The sequence below is a fragment of the Eschscholzia californica genome, unplaced genomic scaffold (assembly GCF_041429995.1).
Source record: "Eschscholzia californica isolate CP2 unplaced genomic scaffold, dmEscCali1.0.p SCAF_1, whole genome shotgun sequence".
Lineage (NCBI taxonomy): Eukaryota > Viridiplantae > Streptophyta > Magnoliopsida > Ranunculales > Papaveraceae > Eschscholzia > Eschscholzia californica.
The window spans coordinates 32,301,912-32,323,771 of NW_028238198.1; the positions used below are offsets into that span (position 1 = coordinate 32,301,912).

Consider the following 21,860-nt stretch of genomic DNA (forward strand, 5'->3'; position numbering starts at 1 on the left):
ACAGTTAATTGTGATGTTACAGATATGGATTTATGCCACATCATATTAGGACGGCCATGGCAATCTGATGTTGATGCCACTTACCGTGGTCGTTCGAATGTTTATGAATTTCCATGGAAGAAGAAGATTGTGACATTATTACCAATTGAAGATGGATCGGAGGAACTACATTCTCTTCACAAACGGTTCGGGACGAACCTCTTGAGGGAAGAGGATGCTGATGCAGGGGCACCCGGCATGGAGACTAATTCCATGACCGGACCCGGTCATGGTCCAATCGGCCAAAGAGAGAAGACTTAGAAAGTTCTTATTTTAGTATGTTTATTAATTAATTTTGGTTTAGGAATTATGCTATTTTAATATTTCCAATAATTGGAAAGGTCCAGAGTTAGTCCAGTTATTTAGGCAAGTTGCAGTATTTAATTATTTAGGAATTCTAATTCAAGTCTATCTAGGAAAGTCCAAAACCCTATAAGAGGGATATCTAGTTTTTCTATTATTTTCAGATTTGAAAGAAAAACCCCATTGAAGTTTTAATAAAGTTTATTATTTAGAGTTTTTTTTTTTTTTGTTGAACTGTATTATTTAGAGTTATTTGATCTTTAATTTCATTGTTCTTATTTAGTTATTCCATATCTTTAATTCCGCTGCGTTTCTACATCAGCTTCCTTGAGTCATAGACTCTCGCCCACTATAAAGGATACCAACATATGTGCGGAGCACACCAAGCCGCATATGCGGATTTTGCCATCTAGTCTCAAGCATCCGGCACCTTATCATCTCGGCTTACCATCCGGACATTGGGCATAGGAGCATCCATCTCTAATAAGCTACCTCATGCCCAACATAGCACATCAAGGCTTGGCCCCTTGAATAGCTCAATCCTCCTTATGGAATATGCTAGCACGACGCACGCCTCGCCATGGCATGAGAACATGTAACACCTTTTCAAAAGGAACCCGCAGTAACCTATCTCCAGGTACTGTCCCGAGCCATTTCCTATGACAAGGGAACCCGTGCAATATGCTTCTCTCGCATACGCTAGGTCGTCCTCATGGGTTGCGCCACGAGGATGCTCACTTTCGTGCATACCATGCTAAGATGGGCGAGCTCCCATCCACGAGGTCTTGGCATATGATGGATGCAGCCTTCTGCTTTGCATCCACTGATGCGTTAGGATAATGGACTTCCCTACCATTCATCCATGCTCAATGTTGCTTCTCCGTTGCAGCCTCCGCCGCTCCTCGAACTCAGGTACCTCACCTCCTCGGCTTCACCTCGAGTTGGCATCTCGATTGTCACCTTCCATCTCTGCTTTTGTGACCAATCTTGCCATGCGTATCGCAGTTCACTGCGACACAACTCGTCACCCTGGTACCTCAGCAACCGTTGCCTTCACCCGAGTTAGCATCTCGACGCCACTGCGTCTTGCCATGTGCTCGCAATGTTACCATCGCGAAGCAACTCGTCTTCAATGTCACTCACCTCTGGATCAGACCTTATGTACCCATGTACTCCACGTTTTGACTCCTTGGTTTGCTTGTTCGACCACTGTCCCCAACTTCAAGTGCACTCTAGTACCTACGTATCCACTACTTGTACCCTTGAGTGTATACCACTTGACTCTTCGCAATGTCGCCCCTTCTCTTGACGACCCTTGCCTCACTTGCGCCCTTGCGCCCAGCACCTCTGTGCACATCTCAAAACCCGCACCTCTGCGCTTGCGCCACATGCGCCCGACATCATCCGTGCCATCCCTACCTTGGGAAATTATCGTGTTGCCTTCGATGTCCACTGAAACGAGCACGGTAGCTTCTCTCCGCGAGAACTACATGGTACCAAACCATCCACCACTGGCATACTCTTGGGAACGTCCTCTTTGACTACATCCAGACACACACTTGTCATTTAATCTTAGGCGATGCTCCTTAACCCGAGCATCTTGGTAGGCTCGTGTCCCTCTTGAACACATCCGAACGTACCACTGCATAAGTTCCAACACATCTCATGCAGCACCATACGGCTTACAACTCAATTGCAAACTCGACGTCTTAATATATCTCTGACGATCTGAACTTGGTTCCAATTATCACCAGAATTGGACGATGCTTAATGTCACCACGACATACCATCCTGAAATCCCATAACGTGAGCTGATCTCTTCTCAGTCACCACGTACTCATTGCACACTGTAGGCTTGAACTCGGTTCCAACTTACCTCCAATGCATAACTCAAACATGGGCCGATCCACTTCAGATACAAAGACCCTCATATTACTTGACGGCTTGAACTCGGTTCCAACTACCATCAGTTCTGTACTTGGTCTCGTGAATCTGTCTCCATAGACTTCACACCAATATGTCCATAAGCTTCAATGTTGGTTTCGGCTTATAGCACTCATGCAACATACCTCACACAACTGTGTTAGCATATCCATGTCTCATCTCAAGTGAGTCCATTCTCTTTGGAACTCAAATGCGCTTACAACACATCGTGTCGAACTCTATCGTGCACCATACCACATAAGCACAACTTGATCTAGCACCAACTTGCCCAACGATGTACTCTGTCCATCTATCTTACTCTTGACCTCTGTCTTCTGTAAGTAGCTTGAACTCACCACATCACAAGTCACTCGATGCTACCTTCGGCTTAAGCATAAGAGAGTATCCTTCAACACCTTGTTGCCATACCCTGCTCCAACGCTCAAGTATCACTTGGATCAACATAGCTCCACTCTTGGATGCCAATCCAACAAGCTTACTCAGATTAGCTTACCACAAGCTCTCAGTCTGACTCTACTTGCTATCTTGGTACACTTCCTACCAAGCATGTTGTCCACTCCAAGGACTCTAACATATGATGTACCCAATGCGCACCAAATCGTTCTGAGCATTACTGCACTAAGCTCGCACACGACTCATTGTGCCATTCTTGGTTCATCTCGTCTCTGCACTTGTCCTTACCTCTAAAGGACTCAAGTATATCTGGTACCTTCTTGTACACCAAGTCACACTAAACTCTTGCCACTGAGCTTGCACATGACTTCTTGTGCCAATACGGCTCCATCTCATATCTAGCATATGCCCTTCATCTCAAAGGAACATAGACCCAAGTATAGCTACCACCGTAGCATCCGTGCACACGGCCTATTCCTTCCATCAGAACTCTCGTCGCCTTATGCACCATGCATCCCTCGACAAAGGCCCCATCCTGCACTATAGCTTCAGAGACTATATCATCTTGAATGCATCTCACTCTGAAAGCCTTCTCTTGGAATCATGCTCTCAACGTAGCTCTTCATACACACTCTAGTATACCACATACCATAGTGGGAGAATCACTAAGCTCCTCTTCACACTCTTCGAGCATAGATACCATCTCTTGAACCTGCCAACCAGGCTCTAGAAGTATGCTTCCAAACATACCACATGTTCTTAGGCATATCTCCATGCTTGTCCTCTCAAGCTCCCAAAACACATCCATTTGCCACTATCACTAGGCTCTTGGAACATATCTTGTAGCTATCAAGCTCTAAGTCCATCCATCACAAGGACCAGAGCAATATACTCGTTTGCCTATCCCCTAGGCTACCACATCAATTGTCGAATGGGTATCAGGATGTAATACATCTTCAACTTGTACATCTTCATCCTGTATCTCAGGCTCTGACATCCATTTCTCATATAGGATCAGAGCACAATACTCTAGCCTGTACCTCATCAGGCTCTGATACCAATTGTCAAATAGGTATCAGAGTGTAGTATATGTCTAGCTTGCACCTCTTCAGGCTCTGATACCAATTGTCAAATAGGTATCAGAGTGTAGTATATGTCTAGCCTGCACCTCTTCAGGCTCTGATACCAATTGTCACGGCCTTTTTGTCCCGTTAGGTCGACCCGGCATATTATGCTCAAAGACACGGGTCGATAGTGCGGAATATCAAATCCTAACGTACCGTGCGGCGCTATGTATTCCCTCCTAACACATAGCCAGCCTTCCCGAACATATTCAGAGCATCTCGACTATCAAGTCACCTTGGTTCCCAACCAATAATGCGGCATGACACCATCGTGTCCCAAACCTACGAGCATAGCTCGAGCCGCCCCGTATAACGCTTTCTTGAGTCATAGACTCTCGCCCACTATAAAGGATACCAACATATGTGCGGAGCACACCAAGCCGCATATGCGGATCTTGCCATCTAGTCTCAAGCATCCGGCACCTTATCATCTCGGCTTACCATCCGGACATTGGGCATAGGAGCATCCATCTCTAATAAGCTACCTCATGCCCAACATAGCACATCAAGGCTTGGCCCCTTGAATAGCTCAATCCTCCTTATGGAATATGCTAGCACGACGCACGCCTCGCCATGGCATGAGAACATGTAACACCTTTTCCAAAGGAACCCGCAGTAACCTATCTCCAGGTACTGTCCCGAGCCATTTCCTATGACAAGGGAACCCGTGCAATATGCTTCTCTCGCATACGCTAGGCCGGCCTTATGGGTTGCGCCACGAGGATGCTCACTTTTGTGCATACCATGCTAAGATGGGCGAGCTCCCATCCACGAGGTCTTGGCATATGCTGGATGCATATGAGGAAGGGAGACCACGCCCTCCTAAGGTCCAAACTTCTTGTTTTGCCTATTTCCAAAAGGAAACATCAATCCTTTTAACCAGGCATACTCTCGTCCAAATGACCCTTCGTATCCTTGACAAAGTCTTGAATGCCACGGATGTCCCCGTGCATGGCCTAAGGAAGCTTGCTGGCACTCTTGCCCTACTTCGACCTCGTATTCGGCCCTACGGCCTATATGCTCGTACGTGCTCTCCTAGCACTCGTCACGTCATATGCATGCTCAAGAATATGCACGTCACACCTGGTCGGCCTTAGGACTTGAGGCTTGAGGAATTAAAAAAATAAATAAATATCTATTAGTTATGGGGAGTAATTTTATTTGAAATGGTCTTTCATAACAACAAAATCGTTGGATATGACGATCTAGTCCGAGTATATCTCCACCGCCTCTATCTTCTTCTCCACGTTTTCAAGATGGTTACAATTTTTTTTGAGTCTATAAATCCAGATCAGGTTCATAGAAATAACATAGAGTGATTAAATTGCAATCTTAGTTTTTATGCATCCTCCGTTAGGGTTCTCTACAAGTGCAACCACAGTTAGAGCGTCCGACAGTTCACAAATTGCACTGGGATTGTGTCGTAATCGCTTTCAAGTCAGTGGTGTTTACCACCACACAATTTTGGTACATTCAGTTCTTCTTCTGTGATTTAGTCACTAAGGCACAGACCCGTGTTTGAGGGGGTCGACATGGCGTCCGCCCTGGCCCCCTCCTCAAAGGGGCCAGTCTTCGAGAGCTGGAGTTATGTGTGGGCTGATCCACCTGTAATCGTTAAGAATATTTAGTATGTACTTTTCAAACATAAGTTTCCTATAACTTTAGTCGTGACTTCCCAAGATGGCGCCCTTGAAGTTAGGGGCGTCGACTCCAACCTTAGACACCACTTAAACTTTTTATTGCAGCTTATTATCGAATGTAGTACCTCCTTATAGTTTTTGGCATTTCCTTTGCGAAGTTAAGACTCAATTATTTGTCTTAAGAAATATATAATTTTAAATTAACAAATATTTTTTGTTTTAAAGTTTCCAATTTTGTAAGATAAAATATCTTACGATTTTTATGACTATTAAGGTAGACCCAATGATACAAAATCAGTATAATATAAGAAATTTCGATTTTGATTAATTGTTTTAATTTATATATATTGTATATACGGCCTCCGAATTCCCCAGTCACGACTCGGATTCTATATATATATATATATATATATATATTACTTTTTCACATCTCTATCAACGTTATTATAGTTTTGTTTATTTTGCAAGATAACGAGATTTAATCAATAAAATTTAAGAGTGACAATTATACATTTTAATTAATTTTCGTCGGGTGATTATTAGAACTAAAAATCGGTCCAATTAAAGAATTTAATACCCAACAGGTGTTACCTAATTTGAACCCATTTACTCGGAAACGAACCGAAACCGGAACTATTTGTGCCGGTTTTGGATGCTCATTTTCATATCCGATAAGAATTTAATACCCAACGGGTGTTACCCAATTTGAACCGATAAGATTACAATACTTCTTGGGTATATCCGACGGGTACCCGATGGGTACTCGATACCCGAATTTAATGCATAATTAGTCGTTTCTTTCACAAATTTTAAGGTCTTAATTACTTATTTTATGTTTTTTCCTATCATATTATTTTATTTTAATTATATTCTAATCATGTCATATTGAGTTTCTCACTTAACATAACATTCTTAATCGATAATCAAACTATATTTAATAACAAATTTTATAGCAACTTATAATATGCAATACTCAGATTTGTCGTAAATTTTAATAACTCATTCATGTATTATTTAAGAATTTTTGAGTTTAAGGTCCAAAAATAGGGGGGGGGGGGTAATGAGTCATATATCCACTCCTAAATTAATAAATAAAATAAAACCAAAATAAACCGAAAATGTAAAATAAGTCCCAAAATTAACTATTTGGTGGGCCCCATGCATCAATCCTTTAATTATCTCTCATTTTTGCCTTTTCATAAATATTTTTTAACCATTGGTAAACCAAAGGTTTATACCGTTTAAGTTAATAACTCTTTCCATATATTTTATGAAAGAATATTTATGTTGGATATTTAATACCAATCTTTATTTCCATAAACTTCATAAATATTTAACCAAATCAGTGGATATTTAACAAAAATGAGTTGCACTCTCAAAAAAACGAGTTTCTATCTATGTAACTCTATATTCTTTAAATTCAAGAAAGTATATTATTTCTAAATCCGTTGTATTTGATTAAAGTAACCTACCAAATCAATGGATATTTACCTAAAACGAGATGTTCAATCCCAAAAACGAATTTCTCTCTCTGTAACTCATTGTTCTTTGAACTTCAAGAAAGTATGAAGTTGTGATTTGCGTTTTATCTCTACCTCGATCTAATTAGACATCTACAAATTATTTTGTGAGGTATGTCCAACTTAAATTGATCGTCAGAATCTATAAATCTCTATTACTACGATCTTCTTAAAAAAATTATATATTCTAACAAAAAACTTATATGTAACATTTTTTATCACTTTTTGGTAAAAAGTGAATGTTGAAATCTCTATTAATTCAATATTTTTTTCATAAAAAAATTTTATAAAGTGAAATTGTGTTTGCTACATTTTCGGTATTCTACTAACATTTTCTACATTCTATTAGCATCTGTTATGAATTTGTTACAATAGGTTAAAAAACAAATACTATTTTGTTAGCATCTTATTGATTCTAATAACATTTTTTACATTCCATTAGCATCTGTTGAATGTATTTATTGCAGTAGGTTAAAATGCAAATACTATTTTTTTAGCATCCTATTGATTCTACTAGCATATTCTACATTCTATCAGTATCTGTTGAATGAATTTGTTACAATAGGTTAACAAATACTTTTTAGTAATTAAAATGTATAAGGTGAAATTGTTTTTGTTACATTTTTCGTATTCTACTAGCATTTTATCGATTCTAGTGACATCTACTAGCATTTTCTACATTCGTATTCTACTCTGTCAATCTCATTGATCTCACATGTAGTTGCGGTAGGTGGTCGATAGATGGTATCCCTTGTCAACATGTCATGTTGTGCATCAAGAATTATGATGGTGATACGACAAGTTTTTTTTGATCATTTTCACCAAACAAGCGTTCGTCAACACTTATCAATATTATGTCTACCCAATACCAAATTATGATGAGCCAATGGAGTACATCGATGAAACAAGAACACTACCTCCGTTAACAAAGAGAAAACTGGGAAGACCAAGGACAGTAAGAAGAGAGAGCTCAGGAAACATACCCAAATTTCTTGGTTATATATGTTATTGGATTCAGCATTAAGTGTACGAACTATTTGTTTCCTTAGTTATATACTTATATATGTTATCAATGGATTCAGCATTAAGTGTTTGAGTTCATCATGCCTTTGCCCTACCACGTATTATAATTGTATAGTTTCAGTAGTGTCCAAGAAATTTGAATAACATCTTTATCGTATCTATAAACCTGTTGAACGACATCTAAAATATAATATAATTGTGGTATTATAGAACATTGATAAATAATCCCATAACTGCTCAAGATGTTATTCAAACTTAAAACATAAACATGTTTGCTATGTTTTATCACATAGTTTTTTACAAAATACAAGTTAAAAAACTTCAAAAAATTTTCTCCATATATCCTTCGATTCATTCAGCAACAACCAAGTTAGTTCACCTCTTTTCCTTTGCGCTAGTTTTGTCCAATCATCTTTTTGCATCTCGTTAGGAAAATGTTTATAGTTCGATTCGATATAAAGTTCTTCCATGTGCAAAATCACATACAACCTACAATCAGGCCTGTCAAAGTTCAAACAACAAACCAATTCAACATCTTTGGGTTGTAACCATTTATGCGTTTCTATAAGAACTAAAAAGTGCTAGTCAAACAAGTCATTTTTCTTATGAAACCAGTTTTGAACAGTAACCATTTCAAGGTTCTATGATAAACTTCAAAAATGCTAGACAAAAAAATGACATTGTTTTTATAATCCAATTTATTCTCTCATTTTTTTCCCATATTACACCATGTAATGTTCTATGGTTGTCAAAAATCAGGTTTGACTGGTAACCATTGATAAAGTTTTATAAGAAACTTAATAATGCTAGACAAAATATTAAATTTTTATTGAAAGTAACTATTTTCTGGATCTAACACTATGCTTGAAAGTCTACAATACAAAATCCTAAATTAGATAGAACCCTAAATTGTCGGTCTAAAATAAAAAAATTTAAGCAGAAACCATTTCTTCAAAGATATTTCACAACAACAGAGACAAGGTAACAATACAAATTTTTTGTTGCATGCAAAAAAGAAACATACTCTTCACTTTGAACTGATTTAGGGTTTTGAAAATAACTTCCATTAAACCACTTCGAAACAACTAAACCCTAAAATTTTTTTATTAACTAATCAATTTCAGAAAAATAAATCATAGTTAAAGTTTCAAAAATCAAAACCTAATTCGTTTTGTGTTGTAGAAATCAATCTAAATCATAAACAAAGTTGAAGGAACAACAAAAATGATGAAAACCAAAATAACTTACTCTTTACTGTTGATGATGATGAAAGAAACCAACAATGGATTCTCCCTCTCTCCTACTCGATGCTCTCTCTCTCTCTCTGTTAGGTTTATTTTGGGCGTGTTTAAGATAAAAGTTTCCCTCTCTTTCTCTCTCTCTCTCTCTTTAGTTTGATATTTGAGGAAAAGGCAACTTTTTTTTGGTTATTTTTTTGAAATAGAAAAGGCTACTTTTTTTTGTTATGCTAAACGAAAAAAGACAACTTTTTCCGGGGAAAGAAAGTATGTTTTTGAAGAAATAAATGTAATGAATCTCTATATATTATGGTATCTTTTATTTTGGGTTGTTTTTTTTTTAACTTAGGATAGGTTAGTCAGTAAAAGAGAAGGTGGCCAATACGCGGACAACCATTTTGTTTATATGGACAACTATTTTCGAGCCTGATGCGAGTCAACTATGCTTGACTTAGTTTACTTTGATTTAATAAGGGGACAACTCCATAAAGTCTTAAATACTAATAGTTAGTAAATTGTGGACTATTAACAAAAATAATAGTTAAAAATTGAAAACTTAAATTGTCTTCTTTATCATCATCTTCTTCTTCTTGCTTCTCGGAGTGTTATCATACTTGAAGTACAGTAATCTATCCAACTCATGCTACTAAATAAACATAAAAACTCATGAGAAAATGTAATAGTATTATGTTCTTGATAATCATGTAAACTTGTTATAAACAGGGAAAAGATGAAAATTGATGCATCAAGGAATATATAAAAAAAATCTATCCAACTCAGAGCTACTAAATAAAGAAGAAGAAATTGGAATAAATCCAAGTTTCTCAACCTCAAGAACAGAGAAGGCAAAACCCTACTTGTTTTCCCCTCTATGAGTGTAATCATACTTGAAGTACAATCATTTATCTAGTAATTTCTAGAGAGAGAAATTAGGGTTTAGAAAATTTTGATTTCTAGGTTTTAGGGTTTTTACATTTCTCTTTGGGGAGATTCTTTAGCAATTCCCTTCGCTTCGTTTGATGTCATAATCAACAATGTTTCTCCAAAAAAATTCTCTCTCTAGAAATTTGGGTGTTGATGATGAAGAGGAAGTAATAGAAGAAGAGCAAACTAACTAGGATTTATGGTCTTCATAAAAAAAAAACTAGGGTTTATGGAAAAAAAAAGGAGGTCATCAAATAATACATCTGATTCTAAGAGGACTTGAGTGAAAATAATAGAGAGTTGTCTCCTTAGAAACTGATGTCCATATAAAAAAATTAATTTTTTTGAGTTGTCTACATAAGATAGTTGTCCATATAAGAAAAGCGGTTGTCCACGTATTGCCCACCAAAGAGAATAAGAGGATAGACATGTAATTTACTTTGAGTGGATTTATTTTCTATTTCAGATTATCTTTGGTCTTTAGACTCATTGATCATGCGATTTTGGACTTAAATCTCATCCCCGATTATTTAATAGATTCTACAAAAACTATTTGAGTTTTTGAATGAAGTTTAACCTTCCTAATTAGTGTTAAACACGATTACATAAGAATCCATCAAATGAACCGATAAATATTCGATATCCGACGGGCACCTTCGTTTTTTTATAGGTTCCTTCTGAATCCTTAAATTGTGGAACCAGACCTGAACTGGTAGGAACCAGAACTGTAATTTTTAAAAGGTTCCAGTTATGGGTAGTGAGATACCCAAACCAAAACCAACCCGTTGACACCCCTAGTGAGAGTTCCACCGGCTTACCCACAGAGTTGATTTCTTCTCCCCCGGTAGAGGTAATAACATGGAAGTTTTTAGTGATGGACCTGGGGAAGGGAGTCGTGAGGGTTTCATTTTTTGGTACTTGAATAACTCATTTACAACCCTCTACATATATTTATCTAATAATTTTTGGATTTCTAGTCCAAAAATCTACACCTAAACACATATTTTGGTCCATCCTAATATTAATATAGGATTTAAGCCAAAATAATAATTATAATGGATATTTAGTCCAAATTGACCCATCTCTATAGAAAAAAACAGATCTCTATCATTTCTATTTAATCATAATACCCATTATAACCTTTTATATAAGAAAAAACTCACTTTTGGAAAGCAATCCCCAAAATTCTTTTTCTTTGTTTTTCTCAACTTTTTTTGATTGATTTCAAACTTACTATCTGTTTCGCAATACCCGTTATTTAGTATAAATTACGTATATTTCTACAACAAAACACATTTAGTATATAAAAGTATGTCTAGATGTCCAACTTAAAGGTCAAGGGTTCGAGGCACACACTTACCAATTCAAAAAAAAAAGTATGTCTAGATGTCAAAGTTACAGTGTTTTTCTGTTTATTGATTCTTGTTTTGTTTCATAAATAACGTGTTATTATTTTTAAAGTTTCATACCTTATTGCTTTTTTTTTTATATGTGTCACACATAACACATTATGTATTAACAATGTTGCTTTCAAAAGAGAAAATGACTAAAATCTTATTTTCTTAGAAGATTGGACCTTAATCCCTTTTTGAATTTTATATCGGACCTAAAACCCGTGAAACTTTACCTAATTGCATTAGCATTTATAGTATTATTTTGCCGAAACTTTAACTTTTAACTAAAACATATATATCCCGCTATAATGTAAATATTTTATAATTTGAAAGTATTTAACAAGATAATTCAAACATTTCAACAAAAATAAAAAAGATCTTTCAAACACGATCCTATGTCAATATGTTTTTCATATTATGGTTGAGTTCTAAATCGTTGTTTGACCTTTTGGTACTTCTGATTAACAACCACATATTGGGTAAGTTGAAATATCGAATCGCGAGTGAAACTTTTTGTAAATTTTATGATTGTAATTTCACCCATCGGTTGGTTTTAGGCCAGTTTCTCCATCACTTTAAGCCAAAAGTTACATAGAATAATAAACAAGAATTGCAAATATAATTGTGTAAACTCACAAAAATTGAATATTTGCATTGAAGGAAAAGAGATCACAAACCAAACATGGTTAGTGTTCCAATACAAGAAAGTCCATCTAATAACACATTTTTATTTATCACGAAAAGAACGTACTATTGTGTCCCCAAATCAACCAGCAAGGGAGTACTGTACTGTTTATTGATTTCCGATACATTAGCAGCAAGCACAAGCCTCTTCTCCAGACGGAGCGTGGAAGCAATAGTTGCTAACAACACCCTCAGATGCGAAGGCACCACATACCGCATCACATTGATCGCAAGGGCTTATTAGTGAGAACTTGACGGCCCCAGGGCAGTCAAACGGCACAAGTACACCCTTCACATTTCTGCCAACACCAGGGGTGGCCCTGGGCCAAAGCGAACAAAGCGTCGCTTCGGGCCACCGGCTTTTAGGGGCCACCAAAGACATTAATTTCTTCAAGAAATATATAAGAAGCCTAACTCTCTAAGAAAATTATAAGGGCCCCATCTAACAAACGTTAAGTAAAAAGGGCCACCAAATTTGATGATCTTTAAATGAATGATGGGCCCAACAGTTTGTTTGGCATGAAAAAAAAACTTAAAACTTTGAATACCCAAATCATGAAATCCTAATATCCTTTTCTTTCTTCAAGCCAAAATGCCAAACCGGACCTGAGAACACCCTCTTCTTCTCCACTACGGGATGAGAGATCCATTGTCATCTACTCATCTCACCTAGTCACCTTCCCTTCTTGGATTCTTCAAAGTCATTGACTTATTGCCTTATTTAAGATAGAACAAATCTTTTTTTCTACTATTTATTTATTTTTTCTCTCTCCTTCCTATTATATATAAATATATGATCTTTATATGTTGTAGAGTTTATTAAATTAATCTAAATCTAAATTTCTATTTATTTACTCTCTCTCTTTCCTGTTATATATAATAACAAAATTGACAATATCTAGATGGTGTAGGGTATATTAAGTTAACGAAAAATTATTGATGAAAACCTAATCTTCAATCCTTATTACTAGGAACTTTAGAAGAATTGGTGGAGACAAGTGATGATTCAAAAACAGCTCGTGCCGAAAATATATTAGAACAGGACATATAAAATTCTGAATTCCTTTTGAGAATGGTTATTTGGCATAATATATTGTTTGCGGTAAACTCTGTTAGCAAGACACTTCAAACTGAAGATATAAATATTGATGTTGCATTAGAGAAATTGAACGAGCTCATTCGTTATCTTGAAGATTATAGAGAAGTGGGGTTTGAAGAAGACACGATTGAAGCTAAAGAGATTGCCATTATGATGAGAGTTGAAGCAATATTTCGGAAAAAACGTATTATTCGAAGAAAGAAGCAGTTTGATGAGAATGTGTGTGAAGATCCATCAATGTCGTCTGCAGAAGCATTTAGTTTATTATTTCATATACATATTAGATTATGCTCTTTGTTCATTTAAGAGCAGATTCGAGCAATTCCAGAAGTACAAAGAAATATTTGGTTTGCTGTTTGAGTTAAAGAAGTTAAACTGATGGCGATTTGAGAGATTCATGTGTTCGCGTTGAATCCTTTTTCAAGCATAATGAGTCATATGACATAAATGGACTAGACTTATTTTATGAACTGAAAGTGTTGAAGCGTCTTTTACCAAATGAGATCAAAAGACCAGTTGAAGTGCTATATTTTTTGAAAGATAGGAAAGGTTGTTACCCGAACACATAGGTTTCTTATAGAATTATGTTGACTATACCAGTTACTGTTGCCTCTGCACGAAGAAGTTTTTCTAAGTTGAAGTTGATTAAGTCTTATATTTGATCTACTATGTCGCAAGAAAGGTCAAACGGGTTAGCTATATTATCTATTGAGAAGGATATGTCTGAAAGTCTTGATTGTTCGACGATTATTAGTGACTTTGCATCGAAAAATTTCAAAAGAACAAAATTTCAGTGATTGTAATCATCAGAAAAACTATTTTGTTTATAAATATGATGAAAATATTTTGCAGTACTAACGGTTTTCATGTAATACATTTTACAATTCGATAGAAAGGGCCACATTTTCAGACCTCGCTTCGGGCCACCGAAAAGTCAGGGCCGGCCCTGGCCAACACGAGCAAGGTTAAAACCAATACTCAGAACAACATTAACCCATATGTATATGTATATATTGTATTTACGTATAGTACTTACCCGAAGTGGAGAAAGATCAAAACGGATAAGAAGCCTACAAGAAAAGGAGACACACCTAGTTTTGCCATAATCTGATTTCGAGTATGCAACTTTGGTTTGTAGGAGTAACAAGATAGTTCTGAGTTTTTCCTATTTATAATAAGTTAATCAATACCCTATACACATTAATCTTTTCTTTTGGAGAACTAATAAGAATTCAATTATATTCGTTTGTACAATAGAATTTTAATTTTGGAAAATTTATTTTAAGTTCTAATCCATCATGACCAAATAAAATATACATAATATATTAGAACGGTAACATGTAAGCCTATACATTTGAAATTGATATGAAGAAGATCAATGTAAACGGTTTTTAATGCGTTCGCACCGTTATGCAATTTGCAACTATTTAAAAGATATAAAGTCCATGTGTACTTTTTTTCTTTTTCTTTTTGAGAAAGTCGGTGTCGGTAGCGTTTACTTTTGAACTTAAAAATAAGTCTAGTTCTTTTACATATGTTGGGCTGGGATACAATTCAATATTTAGTACAACAATATTTGTTACATTACTGGTCTTTTGTAAAAACATATAAACTCGCTTGCAACAAAACAAAAAAACATATACAGGAAATGGTTGTTTGGGTCATAATATTAATGATAATAACTAAAAAAACAAGTAAGTTTTTGAGTTATTTTGCGAAAGGGTCGTATATAAGTACCGGAGTTTTGCGAATGGGGATGACCGTTTATTATTTTGTAAAGGGATAGTGGACTAGGATTGACCAGTTAAATTTGAACGCTGCTAAGTTTTAACACCGTTAAATATTACCACCGTTAATTAGCCATATCTTCTTCTTCTTTAGACCTATCTGTAAAACCAGTTGATGAAGTTTGAAAAACAGAGGTTTGGTTTACGTTCTCGATTTACAAATCGAGTTTGCAAAGCTTGCGACTAACATTTTGCAAATTACATTTTGGAAATTTCAGTTTGCAGTTTACATTTCGTAAATCTCATTTGCAATTTACATTTTGCAAACTCAACTTTGCAGAAAAACGACGTTTTTCATAATTAACTGAAGGTGGAAAGACGACAACGACTCATGTTGCAGAAGGAAAGAAACATGCCATTGCTGATAAGGTTAGTTTTTGGAAGGAAATTTGATATGGCACATTGCCCCACTTGACTAATTGTATTCAACCTCTTAGTTTTTGGTACAATCTCTCTCTCTGGATGGTTTGTGAGTTTGCATATCTGAACTTGCTGATGTGGAAAACTGTGTTTCAACTTCGACTAGTCACTGTTGACACACATTTGGAAGCTTCTCTCTCTCTCTATATATATATATTACGTATATATATATATGCTTCGATGGAATTTGAAATTTTTGATGAAGAATTTGATATAAAAGAAGCTAAATTGAGTTGGGGTTTGTATTCATAAAATAAATATTCAGAGATATTAGATTCAGTCATTTGGTCGAGGGAGCTTTCTAGAGAAGTGAAATCTAAGGACATGTTGCGTGATGAGGTTAGTGGTGGCCAACGGGCCGTGCCGACACGAAAACGGACCGGCACGGCCCGCTTATTTGAAGACACGGAACGGCACGGAACGGTCCGTTCCGTGCCGTGCCGACCCGTCACGGGTCTGGCGTGCCGTGTCGGGGCTGGGATTTTAGAGCCCCAGACCCGTTAAACACGGCCCATCAGACACGCAGGAACGACACGGAACGGATCATACACGGCACGACCCGTGGGCACGGAACGACACGGAACGGAAACGACAACAACGACACGCTAGCAACGGCCCATTTTAGTTATTTGAATTTTTAAGAATTACTTAGGGTGTACTAATATTCTAATGTGTTTACAAATTGTTAGATTTTCATAACAACTACTTTATATTACAAAAAGAAAAAAACATTAAAAAAAAGTAATACTTGAATTAAAAAAAGAAGTAATACTTAAAGAAAAAGTAATACTTGAATTTAACAAAAGAGTTTTTACTTTATGTTTTTTTACTTAGATTTTTTTTTTGTTGAAACAAACTAAAACTTTTTTTCAAAAAAATTAACAAATAAAGTGGTAAAGATAGTCCCACACCTAAACCACAAAATATAAAGTAAATGTGGAGAATCTTTATACAACTCTTTTCCAATAAAATAAACAAAGATATGACATAAACTCTAAAGTTTTTGTACATCACAATTTTTTACTTGAAAAAAATGTAATGCTTCTTTTATTACTTTTTTTTGACAAGTAAAAAAAATATTTATGAATGAGTCGGAGCCACGGGAACGCCACGGAACGGCCACGAGAACGACTACGGGAACGCCACGGAACGACCACGGGAACGGCCAGAAACGCAACGGAAACGCCACGGGAACGGCTGGGCCGTTCCCCTGGGCCGTTTCTGTGCCCAGACCTTTGTAGTCTGGGCACGGAACGGAACGGCACGGCTCAAGCCGTGCCTGGCGTGGCCGTGGCGTGTCTGACACGCCACGGCTGCCAAACGGGCCGTGCCGGCACGGCACGGCCCGTTGGCCACCACTAGATGAGGTCATGAGTAGAAGCTTGATCATGTGTTGTCATTATGAAAGAGAGACGAAGTTAGAGATGAAATCAATTCCAAACGCTTAAATTTTGAATTTGGATGGAGGCAAATGAAGCTTCATCTTGTGTTGGCAATATGGAAATCCTCTTTGAAAATCCAACTCTTAATTTTTTGAATTTACATAAACTGTAAGACTAGCAAATGAAGTTCGCCAATTTTATTTGGGATGGAGGCAAAAATTCATTGGTGATTCTGAATTTGATTGAACTGATGAATGATGAAATCAATTCCAAACTCAAGATTTCGCAGACACATACTAATAATAATTTGCGAAAGGGGATGACCGTTTATTATTTTGTAATGGGATAGTGGACTAGGATTGACCAGTTAAATTTGAACGTTGCTAAGTTTTAACACTGTTAAATATTACCACCGTTAATTAGCCATATCTTCTCCTTCTTTAGTACTATCTGTAAAACCAGTTGATGAAGTTTGAAAAACAGAGGTTTGATTATTACCAATTGATGAACTTGTGGCCGTAGAAACAATAATTAGAGACAAGGGTCTTTGACGTTTTGTACGCTTACCCTTTGCTATATAAGTTAAATCGTTATAACCCATATTCACAGTCGATTCTTCTTGAACTTCCATGAAAATTAATTGAGAAATCTACATGGTAACAGTAACAGAGAGCAAAATTCTAGTGAGAGAAAGAGGTAGAAAGAGAGAGAGAAGAGGTTGATTGGTCCAACTCTAGTGTATGAAAATGACCCACCTCATCCATTTTTAGAGTTGAAAATTATTCACCAGTTCCAAATAATAGGGTATAAAAAGAACAATTTTGTTTTTGTTACATGATAATGTGTTATAGGATAATGCAAACCACCCTTGAGGACGACAAGTACTAGATTTTCACGGGATAAGAAGTCTAAAATAGATTGGTAAAAATTAAAAAACGAACAATCCAGAAGACCCAAGACAAAGTAAAAACTCTAAGATACAAAGTAATAAACCCTAAAATACAAAGTAATAAACCCTAAAATACAAAGTAAAAACTCTTGTCGTACTTATTGATTTTGGCCAAGAAAGATGTCGATTTTTTTTCGTTTGAAGAAATAAAAAGGGTTAAGCAAGTTCTATCAATCGACAACACTTCTTCATTATCCGGTGAAAATCAAAAGTTGAAGAAATAAAAAGGGAAGAAGATGAACAGAATAAGTTATTTTCGTTTGAAGCAAATGTGAGATTAGGCAAGTTTACTTAAATATAACCATAACTTTTTTTTTTAAAGAAAACCAAGGGTTAAGCAAGTTATTTTCGTTTGAAGCAAATGTGAAGAAATAAAAAGTTGAAGAAATAAAAAGGGAAGAAGATGAACAGAATAAGTTATTTTCGTTTGAAGCAAATGTGAGATTAGGCAAGTTTACTTAAATATAACCTTAATTTATTTTTTTTAAAGAAAACCAAGGGTTAAGCAAGTTCTATCAATCGACAACACCTCTTCGTTATCCGGTGTAAATCAAAAGTGGAAGAAATAAAAAGGGAAGAAGATGGACAGAATAAGTTATTTTCGTTTGAAGCAAATGTGATATTAGGCAAGTTTACTTAAATATAACCATAACTTTTTAAGTAATATAGTTAGAATTAACAGTGTTAAAATTTAACTGGTCAATCTGAAGACCAAAACTCCAACCCAAAGCCCAAGAGCCTAAAGAAGAGGAGCAATGAAAAATTCTATGAGCACTTTTGTGGTATGAAGACCAAATCTTAGTGGGTGGACTAAGATTAGAAATTAGAAATTAGGGTAAAGTCTGAAAAAGAAAAGAAAAAGAAAAGTTTGTGGGTGAAAAGAAAAGGGTAAAGTCTGAAAAAGGGCTTCATCTTCTCAATTAGAAATTAAAGTTTAGGAGGAAAAGTTTGAGGAAGAGAGAGAAAAAGGAGAGTTGCCGGCCAAGCTTGGTCCGGCCAGCACACTAGGCCGGCCAAGCTTAGCCGGCACATGCGAGAAGAAGAGTTCGGAACATCAGTTTTTCTACTCGGGACAGCAGGCACGGGAACAACGAAGGAGGCAGCAGCTCGCAGTCAGTGATAATATCAGGCCTTCCTAGAATTGCATCTAAGACTGACTCCTTACAAGTGCCAAAAATCGGATAGTTCATAATCGTGTCATCCTCAAACTTGCTCGTAGAGCCATCACCCTGAACATCAACGTCTAATGTAGTCCTATCATGGTGAGACGACATTGGTGGAGGAAACAAGACAACAAGGCCATCAGACCGTTCAGGCTCTAAGGTACTATCAGTAAATTCATCGACATTTAATTTAGTACTAGGGTTAGACGTATTACCCTCGTCATCGTACCTAGTACCCTCTTGAGTTTGGGGTGGTGAAACCCCTTCCTCGTCGGCGAATAACTGTGACTTAAGCATCTTTACCTGATGTCTTAAAGACTCAATCTCCTGCTTCGTTTGAGTTGCAAATTGTGACATCATCTCTGTAAGACGACTTGTGGACTCTTCAAGAGTCTCCTCATAATAAGGCTCACTAGTGTAATTAAATGAAGGTTCTTGATCATAACTCCCATCTTACATATTAGGATCATACCTGACTCTAAAATCATTGGTCTCAAAATAGTGTGGACTATAAGGTCTCTCATACATATTTGGTGTCAGACCATATCCATCACTAATCTGACCATCTCTGTACATTTGTCGGTATTATCCTAATGTCATACGAGATCGATCAGGTTCTGGTCTACTCCACTCACTAATCGGACCGTTTCTAGACATTCGTTGATAATCCCCAAATGTCATACCAGGTCGGTCAGACTCGTTTCTACTCATCTGTTGGTATTCTCCAAAGGTCATACCAGGTCGGGTAGTGATGGAACTCCTCAGATCAAGGTCATCATCATCATCAACATGGAATGACCAACCGTTAGAATAACGTGCCATGATCTCACAATGCTCAAGGAACTAACAAACAAGCTATCGATGCAAATCAAAACTTATCCAACCAATCACACACAAGTAAGAAAGAAAGAGATAGAATACGATACTAGCGGATGCTCCTCTCGTTTCGTTTTTCCTTCCGATTTCTTTCTTTTCCTTCGCTCTTATGTTCTTTTTTTTTTCGGTTTCTTCCTTAAAGTAGTTCCTGAAAATAAGAAAGAGTGAGAAACTAAAAAAAATAAACAAAAACGTCTAAGTTAACAAATAACACTAAACTAATGAACAAAACGAACAAACAATATCCGAACTACTAAACCTATCCCCGGCAGCGGCGCGAAAAACTTGATGGGGCTAAAAGGTTACCCTAAAAGGTCTCCACCCGCAAGTATACGGGCGTCAAGTAATAACCCGGTAAGACCGGGATCGATCCACGAAGATAGGATGGTAATACGAATATCTAGAAAGTCTAACCCACCGGTTTAAGTGTCAGTTATTAACTCAGACTAAAAACGAAAAGATAATAAGTTGGTTTTTGGATTGATTTCAAATAAATAAACAAATAAGGCTAACTAAACTAAAGGTGAGAGATTCGGGAAGAGTCGAGCAAGAATCGAGTGAGAGGGATACTTCGATCCACAAAATCGATAGTGACTAGTACTAATGATCTATAAGCATAAAAAGTTAGTTAACTTCACCCATTTACTTGGATTGGTCAACGAACTCTTGGTTTAACTCAGATTCCAGCCCATGAACGGTCTATAAACCCGGAAGATTTTATCATTAAAAGCAATAAAACTCTTTTGTCACATCAAAACATGTTTCACGAGTATCCGACTACAAAAGCTAGCTAGACATGGCGATACAAATAATAAACGGGAAGAAAACAAAGAAAGACATGAGTTAAGGTGAGAATCTCCCTATTCCGATGAGGCGCGAGACTAAGATCGACGGAAAATATATGTGTTTAAGTGCTGTCGATCTCCCTGTAACAGAATGCAAGAGTCCCTTTAACAATGTATAATAGGTGTCCTCTCAGCAGAACCAGAGTTCCCCTTAGTAGTCAGTCTTCTTCTTCCTCAAATCACAAAACACCATGAAAGCTTAACCTAGCTTTCTCCCTCTAGAATTTCAACAACCAAATCTCAAATAAATCACATGGGAGGCAAGCCAAAGATGAAACAAGTAAAAACCCTAAGATTTTAAATGAAGAAATTGGTCGGAATCACTCCAAATTGTTCCGGAAAGTCTGATATTTCCGGCGAAAAACAAGGTTGATTCCGGCTCGGGAAAATGAGATTCCGGCAACCTAAAGCCGTCCCGAGCTGCTCTAGATGATTCCCGAGCTGTCCCCTTGCCGTTTCTGTTGAGCTTACTCTCGGTTGCTGCTTCGAGCTAGACCTAAGCCGAGAAAATGTAGAACGAGCTGCTCTCCTTCACGACGAGCTGCACTGTGTTGAAGACCGAGCTGCTGTTCTTTGGAACCCTAGACCGAGCTGCTCTGTGTTGAAGACCGAGCTGCTGTTCTTTGGAACCCTCTCTCTCGGCAGTGGTTGCTGTACCAGTTGCTCTCTGTCCCGAGCTAGAAGAACCTGAGCTTCTTCTCTCCCTGCCGGCCAAGCTATGGCCGGCCTTAAGTGTTAGCCGGCCAAGCTTTGGCCGGCGACTTCTCTCTGCTTTTCTCTCTCTCCCCCAACTCTCCAAACCCTAGAAACCTAATGTAGAAGATGAAGCCCCTCCCATCAGAGATCAGACTTTTCCCTTTTTCGTTCTTTCACAACTAAAGCCCTAGTCAATCATGACTTATTTTGACTTCGACATTAAAATGAGGTGCTTATAGAATTTCTTTGTTCTTTGTTAGACTCTTAGCCTTTGGGCTTTGGGCCTTGTATCTCATTAGCAACCAAGGGGTGCCTTCAGCATATATTTCTACATTTCTTCTAATTTTCAGAAAAGACAAAAATGTCCTTCGGCTTCTTTCCTCTGTAACTTTTCCGTCCCAACTCCGATTCAACTTC

The 21,860-nt window shown here is 37.1% G+C and overlaps 1 long non-coding RNA gene across 1 annotated transcript; it reads right to left on the reverse strand.

The window, feature by feature from the left end:
- Positions 1-18,214: 18,214 nt before the first annotated feature.
- Positions 18,215-21,620, reverse strand: LOC147566140 (uncharacterized). Its single transcript, XR_015230367.1, has 2 exons — positions 20,795-21,620; positions 18,215-20,050 (listed from the first exon to the last, which is right to left on the reverse strand). It is a non-coding gene; the product is annotated as an uncharacterized LOC147566140 (long non-coding RNA).
- Positions 21,621-21,860: the final 240 nt, after the last annotated feature.